The 18,199-nt window shown below is 38.2% G+C and overlaps 2 non-coding genes across 2 annotated transcripts; both read right to left on the bottom strand.

Moving 5' to 3' along the window:
* Window positions 1-664: 664 nt before the first annotated feature.
* Window positions 665-737, bottom strand: TRNAM-CAU (transfer RNA methionine (anticodon CAU)). The gene has a single exon. It is a non-coding gene; the product is annotated as a tRNA-Met (tRNA).
* A 4,002-nt stretch (window positions 738-4,739) lies between these two features.
* Window positions 4,740-4,812, bottom strand: TRNAA-AGC (transfer RNA alanine (anticodon AGC)). Its single transcript has one exon. It is a non-coding gene; the product is annotated as a tRNA-Ala (tRNA).
* Between the last annotated feature and the right edge of the window lie 13,387 nt (window positions 4,813-18,199).

Raw genomic sequence — 18,199 nt, 5'->3', positions numbered from 1 at the left:
TACTAGAAGGTAACTTCAAGGTGACCACATTCCTGACTTTTCCCCTGAAAGCTGAACATTCCACCTCCACACTCCAGACTCCCTTTACCGCCAAATGATTACCTGACAGTAAACATTATCACTTAGCTATTATGCATTTTTCTTATTTGATTCTTGTCTATTTTTCCCACTCCTTCCAACTAGGACATAGCTCCAGGAGGGAGAGAATTTTGTGTTTTAATCATTGTTGAATTACTGTACCCAGAACAGTCTAATAATAAGATGTGTGCTCAAGAAACATTTGTTGGAGGATTAAAAGAATCAATGATTTTACACTTCCTCTGCCTACTTAACTCTGGGCAACCTTCAGAGAACAAAGTTGGAAGAGAAATTTCTTCTGATTCTTCCCTCGATGGAGAGGAAGAGCAAAAATATGGTATAGCTTGTAGTTTCTGAATAATGTACATTTCTTCTCCACTCATTTTACTCAAAGCACTGAAGCCCAAAAAAGTACAAACCTGAGTTTACCATTCTCACAAAATATTGGATCACTTCAAATCTCTATCTGGCACATCTACTAATTTTACTTTGTGTTTCTTTTCTTAGTGCACTTGACCTCTGCTTTCTTTTTACCAACATGACATTATGCGAGGCCACTGTGAAAACACAGAATAAAAAATTACTCTGCCCTCTCTGAGGCTTGAACTCAGGACCTTCAGATTATGAGACTGACGCGCTGCCAACTGCGCTAAGAGGGCAGCTTGAGTGCTCTCCATAATTACAGGAAAATATGAAATATTATTTTCTAAGTAACCAAGCTTTATCAATTCCCAACTTTTAAAGAATACTATCAATGCTACTTCAAAAGAACTCCGTAGGAACCAGTGCTGCACCGGAAGTATTCCACGCCCCCAAAAGGCGCGGAGTCCACATCTTTTCGGTATATACTGAACAATAGGACCATCTGGGCTGCGGGACTGGGGATATAGTGCCCGTCTTTTTGCTCTTGTGTTCTAATGATGTGGTTTTATCCTGCCCTCAGAGATCTCAGTTGGTCCTACAGCTTCCATCGTCTTCTTTGTTGAAAAGAAACACACGAAGTGCCCAGTTAACATGTATTAGTTCACAGACTGACTGACCGACTGAATGAATGAAAGAACGAATAAGGGATTAAATAGCCCTCAGATTCGTCTACAGTCCATAATTTGGTTTAACTTTATGTCTCTACTTGCATCTACAGGACTGGAGACACTTTCCCTATAAAAACCACAAACTGAACTTGATAAAAGTCCTCCTGGATTTTTTTAGCCTAATGTATCATTAATTATACAAGAGATTTGTGGAGATTATCTCATATAGTCCAATCAAATTTTGGCAACAAAACCATGTATCATAATCTGTACTTTCCAGTATAATGGAGGCTCGGGTAAGTTAAGTAATTTTCCTAAGGTCCCAGAGCTGCTAGGTGGCAAAGCCTGCATTGATAAGCAGATTTCTAGATTCCAAACAGTGAGCCCCTTCTCTGCTCCAGCTCATGATCTCTCTGCCTGTTCTCCTCCACAGTAGCCTGCTCATTCATATACTAAATACCTAATTCCCGACCTCCGCTGTGCCAGTCTTTTGGGCTTAGACTTCCAAGTTGAGTTTGACTCTTTCTCCTCCTTCAAACACCACATCCATGACTTTCCAAGTTCTTGTGCAACTTTTTTGAATCTATCACTTCCCTTCCATTCATTCAATGTACATTGATTGGAGAGCTGCTCTGGGCCAGGCACTGTAGTAGGCTCAGGTGATTCAGAAGGAATCTGATGGCCTCAGACATCAACAGATGGAAGGATAAATATGGACAAGGGATCATCCACTTCCAGTTTCATCACTTTCAGTCTCCCTGGCCTTTACAGCAAAATACCTCTTTCTAAAATATCAGTTTCATTCATCTCACTCTTCTGCTTCTACTCTGACCATTCTTGATTTCTTAGTTTTGATATGATCTTACTTTTCTCTCAATCTTTGGCCCTTCTTTCTACCTACATTGTGAGTTTGCTCTATAAGGTCAATTAGATCCATAGATGGATGGTGGTGTTTAGTTCTTCAGTGTTGTTTTCCATTTGTTACCTACTAGATCTATCAGTTAATGAGAGAGGAGTGTTGACATCTGCACCTGTAACTGTGGATTTTTCTATTTTTCTTTTCAGATTTATCAGCTTTTTAAAATGAGTTTTGAAGCTTTGTGTCCAGAGACATACACATTTAGGACAGTTATTTCTTTTGTGAACTGAAACCTTATAATTATGTACCATCTCTCTTTATACATAGAAATTTTCTTTGCTGTGAAATCTATTTTGTTTTATGTTAATATATCCACTTCAGCTTTTTTTTATTAATACTTGTGTGGTGTATCTTTTTCCATTCTTTGTTTTCAATTATATGTAACTTTTAATGTTGTATGTAACTTTTAATCTCACATATAACTATATTTAAGATGAGTTTCTTATAGTCAGAATATTTATTTTTAATACATTCTGACAATTTCTGATGATTGATATTTTTAGATTATTTACATTTAATTTTATTATTGATAAGTTTGCATGTAGATGTACTATTTAATTATTAATGGTTTGTTCCCTTTGTTTTTCATATTTCTTTTTTTCTTTTTCTGCCTTCTTTTGGCTCATTTAAACGTTGTTAGTATGTGGTCTCGTGATTACTAGATGCACACAACATTTCACAGTATACTTAGAATCAATAAATTATCATTCACGTTGAATATGCAAAGCTCACTACCGTTTAGTCCCTTTACCATAACCCCTTTATGTTATGTATATAGCATTTCTAGATACAATGAAAACTCCATCAATGTTATAACTTTCACTTTCAATCATCAAACATACTTTAAAGAGATCATGAGAAGAATAGTAGTCTATGATATTTACCCACATATTCCCTATCCCTGCTATTGTTCCTTCATTCATGGTATTCTAAGTTTCCTTCCGGTATCATTTTTCTTGTCTCAATAGCAGCACTTCTACTAGCAATGGATTCTCTCAGTTTACCTTCAAATGAGAATGTATTTCTTTCACCTTTTGTTATACTTAGCATTCTGTGTTAACAGGTCTTCTCTTTCAGCATTTACTAAAGGTTATGTCATTCCTTTATGGCCTCCCGTGGTTTCTGATGAGAAATCCACAATCATTCAGATTGTAGTTTCCCTTTTGGTTTCCTCTGGCTGTTTTCAAGAATTTATTTTTTCTTTTTTTACGAACTATTTAAGTGATATGTTTGAGCGTGCATTTATTTGGGTTTATCCTGCTTGAGATTTGCTGAACTTCTTGAATCTGGTTTATGTCTTTTGCCAAATTTGGAAAGTTTTCAGACATTAATATTTCAAATGTTGGTTTTTTTTTTTTTTTCTTTTTCAAGGGCCTCTTTCTCTTTTTCTTTGGGTCTCTAGTAATGTGAATATAAGATGTGTATTTTCCTATTTGTCCCTGAGGCTCTTTCCATCTTTTAAAATACACTTTTCTCTCTGTCATTTAGATTGGGTAGTTAATATCGTTCTATCTTCACATTTGCTGACTTTTTCTCAGTCATCTCCTTCTGCTATTGAGATAATCTAGTGTTGTTTATAATTGTGCTTAATACATTTTTCAGTTCTGAAGTTTCAATTTGGATTTATATCTTTCCATTATTTGCTAAGACTTTCTAACATTCTATTTGTTCCGAAGAGTTCTTGCCCCTAATTCTCAGAACATTAAATAATCATTGTTTTAAAGTATTGTCAGATGATCACATCTGTGTCATATCAGTGTTGCTATCTGTTATTTCTCTTTCCAAGTGAATTAGCATTTTCTTGCTTCTTCAAATGCTGAATAATTTTGGATTATAACCTAGCCATTTTTTTTTATTATGTTATAAGACTTTGTGTCTCGTTCAAATCTTACGGAGAATACTGCCATTTTTGTTTATACAGGCACTTGTCTGCCTTATGTTCAAGTTTCAAGTACTTCTACGTGTTGTGGTTTCAAAGTCCATTGCATTTTCAAAGCCTTTACGATACTATTTGGAGATCACTAGAGTGTGTGCAACCCGGCAGCCAGTGTGGACTTGGGCAGTGGGCTGTCACTTACTTCAGTTCTCAAAGTCTATGGTATGTCGTTTAGGATCAGAGCCACTTCTTCACAATTCGCTGATGCCTCCAGGAGTTCACAAACAGCTTTATGTGTTTACTTTCCACAGTATCTTTTCTGATATTCTCTGGTTACCTGGGGCTGGGAGTTTCAGTCCGCTGACAAGAAAGCTGGGGCATTATTTACCCTACTCTGCTCTGCATTTCTCAGGACTGTGCCACATTTAGAGCCTAGTTGCGGGAGAAAAAAGGATAAATAAAAATAATTGGGTATGTTCCTGGAGATCACAGCTCCTCTGGAGAAACAGAAAACAAATTATAAATTGAGAGTAGATCTCCATACTGAAGGCCAGTAAGAGGAAGAACAAACCTGCCATATTCACCCATAGGTCATAAATGAGAGCAGCATCCAAATCCCTACTGCGTTCAAAGTATCTACTATTTTGTCGTTTCTTTCAGTAGGTTGGAAGATTTGAGGTTGTCCCCTGGAGATCCATTCACCCATAGGTCATAAATGAGAGCAGCATCCAAATCCCTACTGCGTTCAAAGTATCTACTATTTTGTCGTTTCTTTCAGTAGGTTGGAAGATTTGAGGTTGTCCCCTGGAGATCCGAGGTGGAAGCCAGTAAAACCTGGAGAATGTGGGCATCGATCCCACTACCTCTCACATGCTAAGCGAGCGCTCTACCACTTGAGCTAATTCCCCACAACTGCTGTGTCATTCCTCCCTCTTCTTCCGTTTTGCAGTGTGCTAGTCTCTACTTCTTTATTCATTCTTTGGGGCGACCCAAAGCTCAGGTATGTCAAAGCCATTAATGCGAATCCAGGACTCCACTAATGGTGCATCTTCTCAAAGATGATCCGGGACAAGAGCGTGGTGGCTATCTATTCCTCTGCGAGGGAAAGGAGGAAAAAGTCGCCACGGGAAAACTGTAGCGCCAGCACCATGTCCGTAAATTTTCCGAGACATAAAAGAACACGTCCCAGTTGGGAGGACTCACCTAGAACAGCGGGGCTAATGTAGCACAGTTGTCTCAGGATGATTTCCTGTTTCTTAAAAAGAAAGCAAAATAAAAACAACAGAAGTGGCTTTATTACTCGTTCCTTTTAGGTGGGGCCTCCCAGAAGGAGGCGGTGGAGTGATTTCTCCTGAATTCCAGAAGGCATAAAAATCACTCGCTATTTCGCTATGTTTCAAACCCAGCGTGATGACCACTACACTACAAAACTCGCGTTTTTATTTATTTATTTTTTTACTTCTATTTCTGCATAGATTACATCATGTTCACCACCCAAATACTAATTACAACCCATCACCACACACATGTGCGGAATTATCCCCTTCATCCTCCTCCCTCCCCCCTTCCCCTCTGGTAACCACCAATCCAATCTCTGTCTCTATATGTTTGTTTGTTGTTGTTATTATCTACTACTTAACGAGGGAAATCATACGGTATTGGACCTTCTCTCTCTGACTTATTTCACTTTGCATAATACCCTAAATGTCCATCCATTTGCGTTTTAACCCCATCTTGAGATATGTATTCGTTTCTTGCTAAGGCACATCATGTTGTTATTACACATCCACACCATATGAGAGAACAGCAAAAAATACAAAATATTATAGACAAGAGCCAAAGGAAATAAGAGGTGAGATCATATCAGAGTGAAGAAATAAAAAATAGACATTGAGGGGGGCAGATGTCGAGTGAACATATTGTGGAAGGAAGAGGCATGGATGTAGAAATTCCTGTGTTAAGAAATATACCTTTTCAATTGTAGTGGTATGTATGTGGGTGTAAAATAGACATGGAGGGAAATAGTGATTGGAAAGCCTGGACACAAGGAGATATGTTGGGGAGATCATTGTGGAGGCTTGCTTAAGAACCTTTGAAAAAATTCCGGGCAAATGTCTTACATAATCAAAGTAAAATTTTAGGAAAGTGTTTTAATTTTGAATGCCAAAGAGGTTGGAAATGGTAAACTAGAATTGGAGAGAAAGGAAAAGAAGTTATAAAGATATTAAAGGATTGAGGTGTATCCTGTTAGCTCCTGAGATTAGCAGTAGCATGAGTCTTTCTGCATCTCCAGTGCCCAATACACAGCCTGGCACAGGATACATCTTCCATAAACATCACAAAAAGGATGAAGGGATAGATGAATGAGAAGAAAGAGAAAGATGCTGGAGAGATTGTGCAGGGAAGATGTACAGTATTTGTCAAGACACTGTTGTAGAGATTTGAGGGAGAAAAAGGAGTCAAAGGCTTTAGAAGTCTTGAACCCCAGTTGGCAGACACAGAAGAGATTTTGAGTTAATGTCTGATGAATGAAAGAATAAATCCACTCATTTATAAGTATTTGTAATATGAATGATGAATGAATGAACTGACATGGAGATAAACAGATGGTGAGACTATGCACAGTTAAAGGAAACGCTCACATTTTTAATTTAGAAAAAAATCAACTTTCCATATCTGGTTTTGCTCCTTACAGCCTTGTGACCTGAGAAAATTCTTTCAACTCTTCTGAGCTTCAGTTTCATTAAAATGGGAAAAATGATATTTAGGTTAGCTGCAAAGCTAAATCAAACAACTTGCATAAAATCAATAAACTTTTAGTACAATTTCTAGCACATGGTGCTCAAAGAATCCTTGTATGTGGAGTATTGTTTGCCTTTCAGGAAACTGCTTTCAAGATCTGATGGGAGATTTTAGTGAAGGTCAGTTGCCACCCGCTGATTTTTTTTTGCTCAATTACTTTGCAGTAACAAGATTCATGAAACATAAAATGAAAGGTGAAGGAAGGGAATATATTCCTTTCAAATAAGATATTATTTTCCAGGCAAAATGGCTTTTTCCAAGGATTCAAGTAGAGTATTTGTATCTGTATGGATATTTATAGTTATATTTGCAACTGCCTCCTTTCATCCAGCCTTTAAGGGAAGCAGTGACACAGCACAGTTTGACCTTCAGAGAGCAAACTCTGGACAAGCTAACTTTCAGAAATAGATCTCCATGGGTCAATTTGGTAACATGTAAATAAGAAATGAAACAGCACATCATCTCCCTTCCACTCCCTAAGAGAAAATCAAGGAGGCAGAGTTGGAATTCTACAACCCCAAATCAGATATGTTACCAATTTAGTCACCGATCCCACAAAGAACAAAGTGTTTTCAAGTATGTTTTATCCTGAAAGTCTGCACTGTCACCACTCTGGATGTATATACTGTCTCTTCTTCCTCCCTCCAGCTTCCAAGCTCACAGAATGTTAAAGATTTGTGGTTTACCTAATGTAAGAATCCTCTGTTAGTCAGATTCTCCAGCACTCTGTATCCTGGTACCATACAGAAGAGGCAGAAGGCAGAGGGACCATTTTAAGGCTTCACTGTTAGAGAATATAAAGAAAATGGAAATTAAGAATCTATGCAGAAAGAAATGGTTAAAAGAAAATGCATGCAAAAGGAACCAGGCTGTGAATTCTGTTCTAGTTTTCACCCAATGTCCAAATATTTATTAGCTGTGACTGGGTTATAAGGGAAATCTTAAGTGTCTGTGGTCCCTTACATCTTTATTTGTTATTCACTAATTAGAAAATAGAAAATTCTGTTTAGGAAAATGAAAAATATTTATTATAAATAAATTTTCCACTCATCAGTAAAATTGAAAACCTTGAATAAGACACAAAGATAGAGAAAAATAAATTGGCTGATGCAGAGATTAATATTTTTGTTATAGGTTGGTTTATTGAATGATTAATTTGTATTTGATCTGCCAATTCCCTATCCTTACCATATCTCCATTTTAAGTTAGAAACTATATTTTATGGATTAACCCTTGGTACTGAGGACATAGTGAGATCAAAACGGTGATCTGAGCCAGAGGAACTTTACATTCTAGAGGAAAGAGAGAAAATTTAAAAAGAGAAACTTCATAAGATACTTTCTAAAGCACATAGTGATTATAAGGAAGATAGAATAAGTTGATGTAATAGATACTGGGTACATGGCTTTAGCTAGGGAGGTGGTCACTGTAGCAAAGTGACATTTGACTTAGGGACTGAGTGCCAAGGAGTAGACACCTTACTAAATCTGAGTGAAGATTAGAAGAGATATTATTCAGGAGCTGGCAGGTGAAGAAAGGGCTTATGGAGATAGCTGGAAAACTAGGCAACATGGAGCCCGGTTACCAGATACTCACAGCACAGCCAAAAGGTAAGAAATTTTTCATCTCATTTCTAGACCATGCACCACTAGTCTAACTAAATTTTGGATTTGCTAAAGGACCACCCATTCACAGAGTCTCCAAGAGCATCATCCATAGGACTCTTTGCATGTGAAGGAGCTTTAGCTCAGACTGAAGGAGACGAAAGTCTTTCAGTGAGGAGAGAAATGCAAAGACTGGTCCACAGCTCGGCATGACAGAATCATGACCCTCTTTCTCTTCCCTTCATGTTTTTGGGCCTCACCAGGTTCTGATCACAAAAGGGGATGACATACATAGCCAACATTACCTGCTGGGACTTTTTCCATATTTTAACCAAATTTCAGCTGCCTCTGCACAGAGGAAAAATTTTATGTTGGGTTCTAGGTGTGGAAATTAAACACCATCTGGTTGTTTCATAATTTTGTAGACATTTCTGAAGGTTTTGAACGGCACTATTGCTACAGATACTGTGAGGTTTGGGTCCCAGCAGATGGGTAAGCAATCTCTTTAAGAAAAGGCTGCACAAGATCCTGCTCCTGGTCTCCTTTGATTAGTTTTCTCTAAGAATTCCTTTGGTTTCACAGTCTTCTTTTTTCTGACTGTCTGGGTCTTTATGATCCACTCCCAGATCCATGCTACCCAGAGACCTCAGACACACAAATTGTTTTGAACATTTTATCTCTCTAGGTGTCCCTCACCTGCCTTCCTTGTTTATTCCCAGGCTAAATGACCCCAGAAATCTCAATTGCAAAGTAGTAGAGAGGCCTTCTTTTTACCAGAGTGACTCTGTCCAGAGAACAGGGATGGGAGGTCCACCCTCCCACTAGCCAAAAGTTGTGACTCTTGAGGTGAAAATGCCCACCACAGCTCAGTACAAATGACATTTACTTTCTCCATGACATTTTTTAAGTTTCCTTCCTCATCTATTGCCCAATGACAGGAGTATTGGTCAAAGACTGGGCCTGAGCTGATTGTGTGTGAAATAAGAAAAGAAAACCCAGAAATGAATAAAGTACCATTTTTTAAAGAGGCACAGTATTTCCTGGAGTTGAGTTTAGGAGAGAAGTTCTGAGGATTGAAGGTGCCTCTCAAGAAGAAATGAAAGAGCAAAATTGGAGAAAACAGGTGTCTTTACCACTAGCTGCAAGTGCATAGAAGGCATTTGACCTAATTTCCACGCTCTAAAGCTCTTTTGACCTGTGGTCATTCTAGACATGTGCCCTAACCAATTGTATGGGTCTAACCCTGTCTCACAGGGTTACTTCACTGCCACTGAAGAGCACCCAACTGAGGGCAGAGCATATCAAACGTGAATTCAGCAAAAGCACAGTGAAAAACTTCTATTTTTGTCAGGGAATGTGGGGAAAGGGAGACCTATAGTATGTGGCCATGGGAAGAATCTAGCTGTGAAACAGTTTCACTATCTTGAATTGCCAGAAGGCAAGTGAAGTTCACAGCTGAGTGGGGACACGGTTGGAATTATGGGTCGTGTATCTCACCATAAAAATGAGGTTGCAATTCTTACCTGATTTTGGAAATATGACCACCTAGGAAGAGGTGGTGAGGCAGCCTCTCTGGGACTCATATCTGCACCATTATCCCCTCCCAATGTGGTCCAGGTCACAGGACTTGATCGCTCCTCCTATCTTTCAGAGGAATGTAGTTTGGTATAGGAAGACGCTAGGATTCTGGGACAAAAATAAGGTAGGATTAGGAGGAGGAAGAATTTCTAAGAGACCATTGAAAACTGGAAATCAGGGCTTTTACTCAGCATTTAATTTTAAAGAAATTAAGGAATGGTCAGGAAAGATCAACAATAAAAACACTGATGCTCTAGGGGTCCTAATCCCTTCTCATTCTAACTATCTGTCAGAAATTTTGAGATTTTGAGTCAGAAATAATGGGAAAAGGCTTTCCTCCGTCATGCAAGACAGGATAAGTTTCTTTTATCCTTTCTTTCCTGAGGTCAGTAGAGAACAACACTGGTGCATATAACTTTCAAACTGTGGGTATGAAACCAAGTTGTTTCTCTCTACAATGGACTTTCCAGTCAGATTCAATGCTTAACTACCCTGACCACCTGAGCACTCACCTGTGCACTGAGACACTGATATATCCTCAAATTATGCTCTTCAACAGTGGGGCTTCCTACTTGTCCCAGAGAACACTTAAATTTTCAAGCTTGTTAAGGGCTCTTTCCTTACCCAAGGACTATGTGAAACCTTAGAGAAAGTCTGCTTTTTCCAAGAAGAGAACCTTGTTGGGGTCTAACCTCAATCTATAAATCCATTCTTTATGCTTCTAATGAGCATCTATGATACAAGCACAGTGTAAGCATTGCAGTGCAGTGCAGCATTCCACAGGGAAAGGAAACCAAAGCAAAATCTAATCCTTACTAATCAGTCACTATTGCTCTGACCCTGCTCCACATGCTGTGAATGCACCTAGAGAATCCCTCACTTCTTACTTTCCATGTGAAGAAACATATAAAGGATTTCTCAGGTACCACAATTCATCCAACTAAGCCCACCTGCCTGATGTGCAAACAGCTCTCATAACCCCCAGTTGCCTTCATAGGTAAAAATTACTCTAGTGACAGTGTTGGAAAACCTTAGTGCACAAGGATCTCAGCATGCAAGAAGGAAGGAGAGACTAGAAGGTATCTTCAAGGTGATGTCTTTCCTGACTCTTCCTCTGAAAGCTGAACATTCCACCTCCACACTCCAGACCCCCTTTACTGCCTAACAATTACTCCACAGGAAACCTTATTACCTAGTTTATTATGCATTTTTCTTCTTTGCTTCTTGTCTATTTCTCCCACTCCTTTCAAGTGGGATGTAGCTCTATGAAGAAAGGAATTTTTCCGTTTTAATCACTCTTGGATTTACTGCACTCAGAACAGTCCGCTAATAAGATATGTGCTCAAGAAATATTTGTTGGGTGATCAAAACAATCAATGATTTTACACTCCTTTCACCCGTTAATTGTGTTTGGGCGATCTTTGGAGCATGAAGTTAGAAGAGAAATTTCTCCTGCTTCTTCCATTTGATGTAGAGAAAGAGTAGTTTCTGGTGTAATGTAACTATCTTCTCTGCTCGTTTTAGTCAAAGCATCATGAAGCCCAACAAAGTGCAAAACTGATTTCATGCTCCTCAGCAAATATTGGATGAGTCTTCAAATCCTTATCTGGCAGTTTACTTTGTGTTGTTTTATTAGCGCACCTGAGGTAACCTTTGTTTTTATCAATATATCATTAAGGCAGGCCGACTGTGGAAACACGAGAAAATCCTGCCTTTTATGAAGTTTGAACTCAGGACCTTCAGATTAATGAGACTGATGCGCTGCCAATTGCACCAAGAAGGCAGCCTCTAGAGCTAGTTCACATTTACGGGGAAATATGAAGTATTATTTTCCAAACACTGTGGCTTGATCAGTTCTTAACTTTTAAAGAATACAATGAGTACTACTTGAAAATCTCTCTATGGAGACCACTGCTGCAACTGAAGAATTTCACATCCAAGAGCGATGGAGTCCATGCCTTTCCGATATTCACTCAAAGATATAACCAACTGGGCTGCAAGACTGGGGACAATAGTGCCTGTCTTTGCTCTTGTGTTCCAATTATGTAGTTTTTCCTGCCGTCTGAGATCTCAGTAGATCCTACAGCTTCCATGGTCTCCTTTGTTGAAAAGAAACATAGGAAGTGCGCAGTTAATACGTATTAGTTCACTGACTAACTGACGAACTGAGTGAATGAATGAAGGAGCAAATAAATAGTCCTCAAATTTGTCTACAGTCCCTAATTTTGTCTTACTCTATGTCTCTACTTGCAAGTGCAGGACTGGGGACATTGTCTCTACAAAAACCACAAACTGAACTTAACAAAAGTCTCCCTGGGTTTTTTCTTTAGACTTACATGCATTAATTATACTAAGAGATTTGTGGAGATTATCTCATATAGTCCAATTGAATTTTGACAACAAAACTATGCATCATAATCTGCACATTGCAGTATAATGGAGGCTCAGGTAAGTTAAGTAGTTCATAAGGTCGCAGAGCTGCTAAATGGAAAAATCTGAACCAAGAGGCAGGTATTTAGATTCCAAAACGTGAGCTCCTTCTCTGTTCCAGCTTGTGATCTCTCTGCCTGTTTTTCTCTATAATAGCCCACTCATTCATATACCAAATATCTAATTCCCAACCTCCTCTCCACTGGCCTTTTAGACTTAGGCTCCAAGTCAACTTTGACTCATTCTTCTCCTTCAAACACCACAGCCATGACTTGCCAAATACAGAACAGTGTTCTTGTGCAACTCTTTTGAATCTATCACTTCTCTTCCATTCGTTCAGTACATATTCATTGGAGAGCTGCTCGGTGCCAGGTACTACAGTAGCTCAAGTGAGTCAGAAGGAATCTGATGGCCCCAGACTTCAAGAGATGGAAGGATAAATATGAACAAGGGATCATCCACTTCCATTTTCACCACTTTCAGTCTCCCTGGCATTTATAGCTAAATACTTCTTTCTAAAATATCAGTTTCATTCATGTCACTTTTCTGCTCTCTGACCATTCTTGATTTCTTAGTTTTCATCTGATCTTGCTTTTCTCTCAAGCTTTCGCCTTTCTTGCTACCTACCTCATGATTTTGCCCTATAAGGTCAATTAGATCCATAGGTGAATGATGTTGTTTAGTTCCTCAATGTGTTTCCCATTTGTTATATTCTAGATCGATCAATTAATGAGAGAGAAGTGTTGACATCTACAACTGTAATTGTGGATTTTTCTCTTCAGGTTTATCAGCTTTTGTTTATGAGTTTTAGAGCTCTGTGGCAGAGGCATACCCATTTAGGACAGTTACATCTCTTTGGTTAACAGACATTTTATAATTATATACCATCTCTCTGTATATGTGGAAATATTCTTTGGTTTGAAATCTGCTTTGTCTGATATTGACATGTCCAATTCAGTTTTTATTCTTAGTGGGTGAGTCATTTAACTTTCCCAATCTTTTACTCTACCTAAATCATTATATATACAGTGTTTGAGCTGAGTTTCTTATATTCAGCACATATTTGAGCCATGGTTTTTCAATACATTCTGACAATCTGTAGTATGTAATTCATGTGTTTAGACCATTTACATTTAATGTTATTTTGGATATGTTTGTACATAGATCTATCATTTTATACTTTGTTTATGGTTTGTTACTTCTGCTTTTCATTCTTCTATTTCTGTCTTCCTACTTCCTTTTGAAGGCTTTTAAAAACATATTTAATACTCTATATTAATTTATCTGTTGTGGTTTTTCTTTTTCTTTTTTTTACTATATCTATGTGTATGGTTATTTAGCAATTTGTCTGGGTAAGTAACAACAATCGTTATATGTATTACCATATACATACTTAACATTTTTCAATTTATTTTAGAATCAATATTATACCATTCAAGCTGAATATAGAAAACATCACCATTTAGTTCCTTTTACTCTAGCCCCTTTGTGTTATGTATATAGTATATCTGGATACAATGAAAATTCAGTCAATGTTACAATTTTTGCTTTCCATCATCAAGCATAATGAACTCCAGGGAATAATAGTCTGTTATATTTACCCAGATATTTCCTATTCTGCCATGATTCCTGAAGTTCCAAATTTCCTTCTGTTATCATTTTTCTTCAGTCTAAAGTCTTTGCTGATCCTTTTTTAGCTGTTCTGCCAATGAAATTTTTCAGTCTACCTTCAAATGAGAATATTTTTGTTTCACCTTTATGTCTGAAGGATATTTTTGTTATACATAAAATTTCAGATTGACAATTATTTTCTTTCAGCATTTAAAAAATATTATTCCATTTCTTTCTAGCTTTTATAGTTTCTGATAAGAAATCCACAAACATATATATTGTAGTTTCTCCCTCAATTTCCTCTGGCAGCTTTCAAATTTTTTTCTTTTCTTTAATTTTTAGCAGTTTGATTGTGATGTCTGGATGTGAATTTCTTTGGGTTTATCCTGCTTAAGGTTTGCTGAACTTCTTGAATCTGGTTTATACGTTTTGCACTTTCCAAGACAGTGTCAAATTTAGGGCCAAATAAAGCTGCGGGAGGACACACGGAGAAAAACTGCAATTTGGTATGCCTCACCTTTTTGGGATCACAACTCCCCTGAAGAAATAGAATGAATGATAAATTGACAGATCTATATACTGAATTTTGGTAGAGCCGTCACCAGCCTGTCATGTCCATGCCCATATGCCAAAATCCAAAGAAACAGCCAAATCACCACTGCGCTCAAAATGTTCGATATTTTCTCGTTTTCTTCAAGGGTTCAGAAGATTTGAGGTTGCTCCCTAGAGCACCGAAGTCAAAATAGTAGAGTCTGGAGAATGTGGGCGTCGATCCCACTACGTCTCACATGCAAAGCGAGCGCTCTACCACTTGAGCTAATCCCCCAGCTGTTAGGTGCTTTTTTTCCCCTCCAATTTTTCTTTCTGCGGTTGATGTGCCGGTCTTCATTATTCACTACTTCTGGCGGTCCAGAGCACAAGGAAAGTCAAGGCCATTAACGCGGAATCAGGACTGGATTAAAAGCGCAACTTCTCAAAGACAGATCGAGTGATGAGCACAATGGCCACCTATTCCTCCGCAAGGGAAAGGAGTAGAAAACGTAACGACAAGAAAGTTTCCATGGGTAAACTCGGGCGCCGTCTGAATTACACGTTTCAGATTTTCCGGGACAGAAACGTCTCAGCTGGGAAGTCCCGCCCAGAACAGCTAATATGGCACACCTATCTCAGGATGATATATGGCCCTTTTCTTGAAAAAAAAAAAAAAGGTGAGATTATCACTTGCTCCTTGCAGCTGGGTCCGCCTAGGAGGAGGCTGTGAGGCAGCCGCTCCTGCGTTCTGGAAGGCGAAAATCACCAGCTGTTTCCACTCAGTTTTGAAACTAGGATCTCTTGTGCTTTAGGCAAGTGAGATAAGGACTACACTACAGAAACTCTCAAACTTGAGTGCCTTTTTTCTTATATCTGAGATGTGTATTCAATTCCTATTAAGGTGTAACATATAAAACTCACCTATTCACACCATATGAAGGAACAGCAAAAATCACAAAAGTATTACAGACAAGAACCATGAGGATTAAGAGGTAAGATCATATTAGAATAAAGGAATAATAAATGGACCTTGAAGGATGCAGATGAGGAGGGATGCACATAGGGTGGAAGGAACAGGCATGAATGAAAGAATTCCTCTGTAGGGGTACATACCTGTTTGACTGGATTGTTTGGTGCATGAGTGTGTGTGCCGGGAAAACTGGAAAGCCACGTGCAAAAGAATGAAGTTAGACCCTTACCTAACATCGTATACAAAAATTAACTCAAAATAGATCAAGGACTTAAATGTAAGACTTAAACAGTAAAACTCTTAGAAGAAAACATAGGACAAAGCTTCACGACATTGATTTTGGCAATGATTTCTTGGATATGACACCAAAGGCACAGGTAACAAAAGAAAAAATAGACAAATTGAGGTTTATGAAAATTTTAAAGTTTCTGTGCATCAAAAGATACTACCAACACAGTAAAAAGGCAACCCACAGAATGGAAGAAAATATTTGCAAATCGTATATCTGATAAGGGAATAATATCCAGAATATATAGAGAACTCCTAAAATTCAACAATAAAAAAGAATCTGATTCAAATATAGGAAAGGACTTGAGTAGACATTTCTCCAGAGAAGATATACAAATGGCCAATAAGCCCACAAAAAGATGCTCAACATCACTAATCATTAGGGAAAGGCAAATTAACTCTACAAAAAGATATCACCTCCCACCCACTAGGATTGCTACTATCAAAAAAAAGAAAATAATAAGTGCTACTATCAAAAAAAATAATAAGGATGTATAGAAATTGGAACCCTCCTGCACTATTGGTAGAAATGCAAAATGGCACAGCAGCTGTGGAAAACAGTAAGGCACTTCCTCAAAAAGTTAAAAATAGAGTTATTATATGATCCAGCAAGTCCACCTCTGGGTATGTACCCAAAAGAATTGAAAGCAGGGTCTTGAAGAAATATTTATACACCCATGTTCACAGTAGCATTATTCACAATAGTTAAAATGTGAAAACACCCCAAGTGTCCATCAATGGATGAACGGATAAGCAAAATGTGGTATATACATACAATGGGATATTATTCAGCCTTTAAAAAGAAGGAAATTCTGCAATGTGCTACATCATCGATGAAACTTGGGGACATTATGCTTAATAAAATAAACCAGTCACAAAAAGACAAATACTGGGTGATTCCACTTATCTAAATACTCTAAGAGGTACTTAGAGTAGTCAAAATCATAAAGACAAAAAGTATAATGGTGGTTGCCAGGGGTCAGAGGGGAGGCGAAAATGGCGTTTTTTTGGGTTTAGTGGTGTTTAATGGGTATAGAGTTTCAGTTTTATAAGATGAAAAGAATTATGGAGATGAATGATAGTGATGGTTGCACAACAATGTGAATGTATTTAATACCACTGAACTGTGCACTTAAACCTAGTTAAGGTGGTAAATTTTATGTTAAGTGTATTTTATCCCCCCCCCCCCCCCAAAAAACAGTAGAAGAAATCTGAGTCAAGCAGCTGGCAGCTGAGGAAAGAGCATCTGTGGACAGCTGGAAAATCAGCTCAGTTAACAGAGAGTCACAACAGAACCTAAATGTGAGAAATTTTTCATCCTATTTCAAGTTCATGCACCACTGACCTAAGTATACGTTGGGTTGCTGAAGGAGTATCCCATTCTCACAGTCTCCAAGAGCATCACCCATAGGATTCTTGGTGACTGAAGGGTTTTAGCTCAAGTTGAAGGAGAAGAAAGGCAGCCAGTGAAGGGTAAAATTCAACGACTGTCCCATTGCTGAGCACAGCGGAATCATGACCCTCCTTTTCTTCCCTTTACTGTTTTGAGCATTGTCTGGTTCTGATCACTGATGAACCAACATTACCTGCTGCTCAGTTCTTCAATATCCTGCTGCTCAGTTCTTCAATATCCTCACTGATTTTTGTCTACTAGGTCTATCAATTACTGAGAGAGATCTGTGGAACTCTCCAGCTATAATTGGGGATTTGTCTATTTCTCTTTTCAGTTCTATCAGCTTTTGCTTCGTGAGTTTTAAAGCTCTGTGGCTAGGGGCATACACCTTTAGGATCGTTATGTCTTCTTGGTCAATTGACCCTTTATAATTTGTGTAACATCTTTCACTACCTCTGGTAAATTTCCTTGCTTTGAAGTCTACTTTGGCTGATACTGATATATTCACTTAAGATTTCTTTTGATAAGCGATTGCATGGTGTGTCTTTTCCTATTCTCTTTTTTTTTTTTTTAAGGGAGATCAGCCCTGAGCTAACATCCTATGCTGATCCTCCTCTTTTTTGCTGAGGAAGATTGGCCCTGAGCTAACTTCTGTGCCCATCTTCCTCTACTTTATATGGGACGCCACCACAGCATGGCATGACAAGCAGTGCATCGGTGTGCGCCTGGGATCTGAACCCATGAACCCCAGGCTGCTGAAGCAGAATGCTCACACTTAACCGCTTGTGCCACCAGGCAGGCCCCTATTCTCTGATTTTTAACCTACTTCTATCATTATATTTGAAGTGAGTTTCTTATGGTCAGCATACAGTTGGTCATTGTTTATATTTAATTATTCTGACAATTTGTGACTTTTAATTGGTGTGTTTAGACTATTTACCTCTAAGGTAAATATTGATATTTTTGAATATGTCTACTCTTTTGTTTCTTCTATTTTCATTCTTATATTCCCCCCTTCTTGGCTTCTTTTGGCTGATTTAGACTTTTTTAGTATTCTGTATTAATTTATGTACTGTGTTTTTTATTAT

The sequence above is a fragment of the Diceros bicornis genome, chromosome 14, assembly GCF_020826845.1.
Source record: "Diceros bicornis minor isolate mBicDic1 chromosome 14, mDicBic1.mat.cur, whole genome shotgun sequence".
Taxonomy (NCBI): domain Eukaryota; kingdom Metazoa; phylum Chordata; class Mammalia; order Perissodactyla; family Rhinocerotidae; genus Diceros; species Diceros bicornis.
Note: the sequence above shows the minus strand (reverse complement) of the source record. Positions and strands in the feature narration are given on the sequence as shown.